The sequence below is a fragment of the Dasypus novemcinctus genome, chromosome 1 (genome assembly GCF_030445035.2).
Source record: "Dasypus novemcinctus isolate mDasNov1 chromosome 1, mDasNov1.1.hap2, whole genome shotgun sequence".
Taxonomy (NCBI): Eukaryota; Metazoa; Chordata; class Mammalia; order Cingulata; family Dasypodidae; genus Dasypus; species Dasypus novemcinctus.
In genome coordinates, this window is record NC_080673.1 from 156385037 (window position 1) to 156391678 (window position 6642).

Genomic DNA, 6642 nt, shown 5'->3' on the forward strand with positions numbered 1-6642 from the left:
TTTCCAGGAAGATTTATATATTATATATAATAAATATATACAAATATATAACATGTATTACATATAATGTTTATATATTTTTTAAATTCTCATTTTAAAAGAAAGGATATCTTCTGTTGCTGTCAGAATAGATGATTTGTCTATTTTCTGTTAACGTTATGAAAGTAATAAAATTTATCTGGAATTACTTGATTAAGGAGTGAAAATGTTGTGCAGGTAATTTTCTTTTTTTTTTTTTAATTTCTCTCCCCTTCCCCCCTCACAGTTGTCTGCTCTCTTTGTCCATTCACTGTGTTCTTCTGTGTCCACTTGTATTCTTGCCAGTGGCAAGAATCTGAGAATCTGTGTTTCTTTTTGTTATGTCATCTTGCTGTGTCAGCTCTCTGTGTGTGCAGCGCCACTCCTAGGCAGACTGCACTTTTTTCTTGCAGGGTGGTTCTCCTTATGGGGTGCACTCCTTGCGCATGGGGCTCCCCTACACTAGAGACACCCCTGCGTGGCATGGCACTCCTTGCACACATCAGCACTGTGCATGGGCCAGCTCCACACGGGTCAGGAGGCCCTGGGTTTGAACCCTGGACCTCCCATGTGGTAGGTGGACGCTCTATCAGTTGAGCCAAATCTGCTTCTCAGGTAATTTTCTTGCTATTTGAATAATGCAATCTGTTCATCGACAGAAAAAATTTCCACTTTGGAATTCTGCTCCTAAATTTCTACTATGAAATTTGATTTCATACACATTTAGAGTTAGTGGAGATTTCCATGGTTAACCAAGAGACTACAAAGCCCAGAATAAGAAAGGTAAAGATTTTTACTGAAGCTGGACTGGTTGCATATTAACGTGGGTGTATTCTTCACTTCCACACACACAAATATGTGGGCTGTGTTTTTAAAACAAGCAAAAAGTAAAGGTTTTTGTGTGATGCCCTATTTTTAAATGTTCATTTTTCATATACTCAAGTATTTATTGAGTGTCCACTTTACCAGGCTCTTTCTTAAGTCCTGCGAATATAGCTGTGAGCAAAGCAACAAAATTCCAATAAGAGGGAAGTGGACTTGGCCCAGTGGATAGGGCATCCGTCTACCACATGGGAGGTCCACGGTTCAAACCCCAGGCCTCCTTGACCCGTGTGGAGCTGGCCCATGCGCAGTGCTGATGTGTGCAAGGAGTGCCCTGCCACACGGGTGTCCCCCGCGTAGGGGAGCCCCACATGCAAGGAGTGCACCCATAAGGAGAGTCGCCTAGCATGAAAGAAAGTGCAGCCTGCCCAAGAATGGCGCCACACACGGAGAACTGACACAACAAGATGACGCAACAAAAAGAACACAGATTCCCGTGCTGCTGATAAGGATAGAAGCGGTCACAGAAGAACACACAGCGAATGGACATAGCAGACAACTGGGGGACGGCCAAGGGAAGAGAAATTTTTTAAAAATCTAAAAAAAATATTCCAACAGGAGCTTATATTCTCATCACCATTTTGTGGCTTGAGATATAACCTAACTCAGCCATTGTAGCAATCCCTTCTCCACTATGCAGGCAGGCAAAGTTCTAGGCCTGCTAAGGCACCTCCAGCAGACCACACAGCTGTTTAACTTATGGTGAGCCCCCGTTTGCTATCCTCCCCCTCTAGACAGGAACATCCTCTAGACAGGAACATCCTCTAGGATTGCTTTTGTTTGTTTGTTGTTTTGTTTTTGCTTTTTGGCCTTTGCTTCTCTCTGAATTCCCAGCCCCAAGCAGAGTTCCTGGCCAGATACAGGTACCTGCTAAATGTTTTTCAGCCTAAATCTATAACTTGCACAGCTTTGTACCCTGTAATTCTCATCTTCTTTCACATAATATACTGGAAGGCACATTGCTCTATTGGAAAGCTGGCTAAAGGACTTCCGTTCTTTCAGCCACTGGAGTGGGTTTCTAGCCCTACCACATCCTGGTCTTTGATGACCTTTGCCCTCCAGCAACCTAAGACACTGAGACTCCCTAAATGGACTGAGCCATTCACAGGAATGTGGGCAATGAGTGCAGCTGCTGGAAGGCCGTGCCCCTTCCTGAGAGATACCACATTTCACCTCCAGATGAATTTAAACAAATCTGACTAAACTTTGGATTTGTTTCCAGAAAACATGTATTAGTTTGCTAGGGCAGCCATAACACATTACCACATACTGGCAGATGAAAACAACAGAAAATGATTCATTCTCTCACGGTTCTGGAGGTTGGAAGTCTGAGGTGTGGAGGCTGGCAGGGCTGTGCTCCGTCTGAAGCCTCTGGGGGAGGCGGGTCTGGAGGCCCAGGCACTACTTGGCTTGGGGCAGCGTGATTCCAACCTCTGCCTCCATCTTCACGTGGCCACCTCCCTCTGGAGCCGTCTGTCTTTTCTCTCCTTATAAGGACAACAGTCAATATCGGGAAAGGGCCCACACTAACCAGTAGGGCTCATCTTAACTTGGTTACCTCTGCGAAGACCCTATATCCAAATAAGGCCACAGTCGCAGGTATGGGGTTAAGATTTGAACATGTCTTTTTGGAGGACACAATTCAACACACACTATGCTATATTTTCACAATCTCTTTTCAGCTGGGAAAACTGAATCACATATCTTACTTCAAAGTTTGAGTCCATATCATAGCCCTCGCCCCATACACACATACACTTTCTAGGGGAAACTAGAAGAGGGAAAGTGAATGTTATAACTATCAAAAAATTGGGGGTGCATCCCTCTTACTTTGGCTAAGCCACTTGTCTCAACACTGACCTTTGGCCTAGTCAATAAGCAGCTTCCAGCCCAAGGGCATTGGCTCCCCCAGAACCCAAAGCGCATCTATGGCCACCACCCACAGCAGCCACACACCTCACCCAAAACACAGCTGGCCCCAAATGATAAGCTAACCAACCCACTGTTCCTTTCCTTTCCACACGTATTTGCTTTAGACTAACCAATCCTTGACTCCCGCAGGAAATCTACTAGCCTCCACCCGTGAACCACAATAAACAATCAAGCCCGAGGGCCCCTCTTGGTCTGTGCGCTCCCCACCTGTTGGCTGGGCCACCTAAACCCACCGTGCTTCCGCCTGACCCCTCATGGCGCCCCAGTGAATCTTTCACATGCTTTATGTGAATCTTTCACACGCTTTATGACTTTGATTCCCCATTGTGACACATGTGACCTCCACCCAGACACAAAGTTAACATCCAATTTAACCAATTCAAAGCAGTGTAAGCACAAACTGCTTCCTATTTTAAAAACTTGATGGAGAAGTTGCACAGGTCATGTCTGCTTATTTCCCATCAACCAAAGTTTAGTTTCATGGCCACACCTAGCAATAATTCTAGTTGTTTTATTCCAAAAAAGGAAGGAGAGACTGGATTCTGGGGGCAAAATAGCAATCTCTGTGACAGAGCTGTTATGTTTGATGTGTGGGCTACAAATAAGCAGTTCCAAGTCACACTGTTAGATTATAGCACTAGATTCACAAAGCTCTTCTTTTCAGTCTACCAATGAGATAAAAAACAAAAGCAAAAAAATCTGTGATTTTTTTCCTGAGAATTAGCAATATCATTATTAAAAAAGTGTGAATTACAGAAAATAATCAAGTAGGATATTATTTATTTCATTTATAAAAACGGCAAAAACAATAGTTTGTTTTAATTCCTAAGTAATAAGCATGTGAAACAACCCAAGATGAATTATATTTGTATTTGTTCAATTATTTGTTCAATCAACATGTATTTATTGAGTGCCTTCATGTAATGGGTATGGTACTCAGTACTGAAGATAGAGTGGAAAACAAGACAAAGTCCTGAATTAATAATTTGTATTTATATAAATTAACTTAATAAAAATTAGCAACTGCTTTAAGATGTTGTAGAACTATAATAACCAAACATGATAGGTTTTATAAGTTTATGCGTTTAACATAATTTTATTCTTTTTAATAAAAATGACTCGTAGTTGCTTGTGTTACTTGTTACTCATCAATAAGAAGAATTTCCCCAAAGGTTCCAAACACTAATATTTACCATATTTATTTTAGACAGCATTCATTTGATATAGGCTCAGAGTGGGGTGAGGCCTACGAATTTAAATTGCCTGCAGAGAAGTTATGAGCTTGAGCAGGTTGGGAAAGTGAAGATATGGGATCCAAAAAAGAGAGTAGTGAAGAGAGCCCCAGAATGTCAGCTGTGCCACGAGTCTAGAAAGCAACCAAGAGAAAAAAAGAGAGCTTAGGACAAAGGTTTCTGGGGAAGAAAAAGTGGGAATAGGGAGAAGGAAAATGATGTTAGATTTGGAGGAAAAAGGGAAGCTATGGTAAAGGTAAATTTAAAAACAAAGGAAAATATGAATTCCTCAACACAAACCGTAAAAATAAAAGGCTTTGCTGTAAAAATGAATTTCAGGGTCAAAATAATATAAACACTTAATATTTACCTTTTAGAGTCCATCTGTAGATAAAACTCAGAAGTAATTTTCGCTACAAACAGAATGTAAATCTTCTCAATTGTGGCAATGTGAAAGATCAATACAGGTGGTCCAATTTGGGAGGCAGATGGTGGAAAGAGCTGAAGGGATGTGGGAATGAAGAATCTATGTTGATGGAATAGGCACTAAAGGAGTGTCTTAGTCATCTTGGAGGAAAGCAAATCTGCAGAATAAAATGGGGTTTCTGTAGGAACTATAGTTACCCCTCTAACCTCCAAATTCTAGCCCATTTGTGAAACAGAAACAGAAATAACATAGGGATAAAATCATTAGCTTAATTTCTGACAATTCAAGAACAAGCTAAAATGGGCTTATCACTTCTTTTCCTTAAACTGAACTTATCTTCTGCATTGTAGGTGGAGCAGCCAGAAAGCAGCAGATAACCCCTGTGAAAAAAATCAGGCACCGCAGACAAGGTCACACCAGTATTAGAAACTCTTTCTCCCTTGCTGAGCACTAACACAGCAGCAGAGAAGGGTAGATTTCTTTGCCACTGGGTTTACAAAAATAATTGCTACATGTAACAAGGTAGAAATTTGAAGGGTGGGAGAAAATTATCCTCCCTACAAAATAAATGTATTCAGTCATTTAAAAAATAATTTATTGACTTCCCATTGTGACCTGACCTAGGATGATAAATGCAGTGCAAACTGAGTTTAGAAATTGCAAAATTGGTTATAATAAATGGGCATTTAAAAGCCAATGTCAAGGGGAGGGGATGTGGCTCAAGCAGTTGAGCGCCAGCTTCCCACACAGGAGATCCTGCGTTTGGTTCCTGATGCCTCCTAAAAAAAAATAAGCAACCAGTAAAACAAATGAAAAAAGCAACTCAAGGGAGTCACCCAATGTAGCTCAGTGGCTGAGCACTGACTTTTCACATATGAGGTCCCAAATTCAATCTCTGGTCCCCAGTACCTTGAAAAGGAAAAAAAAAAAAAAAGCCAGTGTCAAAATGAACTTCAGACTTTGTTCACTTACTCATAGGAGGACGATGAAAAGCACTCTGTAATTTGTTTTTTACAAATATAATACTATTTATTTGTAAGAAGATTGGAAATAGGTTTAATTAGTGATAGAAATAGTTAACAGGGGTTAAGACTTGAACGTGTCTTTTGGGGAGACACAATTCAACCCATAACAATGGAAAAAAAGGAAAATGAACTTGAAACAGGAAGGAAAGATGGGCACTGAAAAGATGAATATGTGGGTAAATCAGAACAAATGCGGACTACCTAAAACTACGATAATAATTTATTGTGGGGCTTAGGCAGAATTATGCATAAATACATATTTGTATGCAGAATTAAAACACACTCAAAAAGCACAAAAGGAGGAGGCTGATTAAATTTAAGTGTTGTAAGGTCCTTGCATTGTCCAGAAAGTGGTAAAGGTGCTAATTTAAGGTAAATTCTGTTAAATCAAGGAATATTGATCAAAGTAGCCAAAAAAGAATAAATAACAGACAATATAATGGCAGGAGAGGGAAGAAAATTTCAAAATACTAGATTATCCAAAAGTAGGTAGGAGTGGAGTGAAAGAAAAGAATAAGCTTATTGGTAATATGGTAGAATTAAAACCAAAACTTAAAAAAAAATCTTTCAGTAACATTCCAATTATAAGGTAAAGAATGTCAGGCTGGATTAAAAACCAATGTGATTATCTGCTGATTATAAGAGTACATCTTGAATATAAGGACACAAGTTTGGAGGTATATTCAAAGCAGCATTATTATTCATAATAAGCAAAACTGGAAATAACCCAAATACCCAACACAAGAATACATAATTATGATATTGTCATTAAATGAAAATCTACATAGTAATGAAAATGAACAAACTATTGCTTCATGCAATATGGATGACTCCCATAAATGTAATTTTAAGCAAGAAAAGAAGCCATCCCTAAAAATATACATACTGTGATTGCATGTACATAACATTTGACAGCAGGAAAAATGAACCCATGGATATAGAAGTCAAACTAATAGTTATATTTGGGGTTAACTAACGGGACGGATCATAAAAGAGGCTTATAAGGGTCTCCTGATATTATTCTATATCTTGAATTTGTAATGGTAAAATGGGAAATTTTTAGAAAATACTTTGTCAAAGGAAAGCGAGCCTAGATTGATGAGTTTACGTACAAATAGGAATGAAT

At 39.5% G+C, this 6642-nt stretch overlaps 1 long non-coding RNA gene across 1 annotated transcript; it reads right to left on the bottom strand.

Moving 5' to 3' along the window:
* Positions 1-3899: 3899 nt before the first annotated feature.
* On the bottom strand, positions 3900-4648 carry LOC131278739 (uncharacterized). Its single transcript, XR_009186154.2, has 2 exons — positions 4435-4648; positions 3900-4198 (listed from the first exon to the last, which is right to left on the bottom strand). It is a non-coding gene; the product is annotated as an uncharacterized lncRNA (long non-coding RNA).
* Between the last annotated feature and the right edge of the window lie 1994 nt (positions 4649-6642).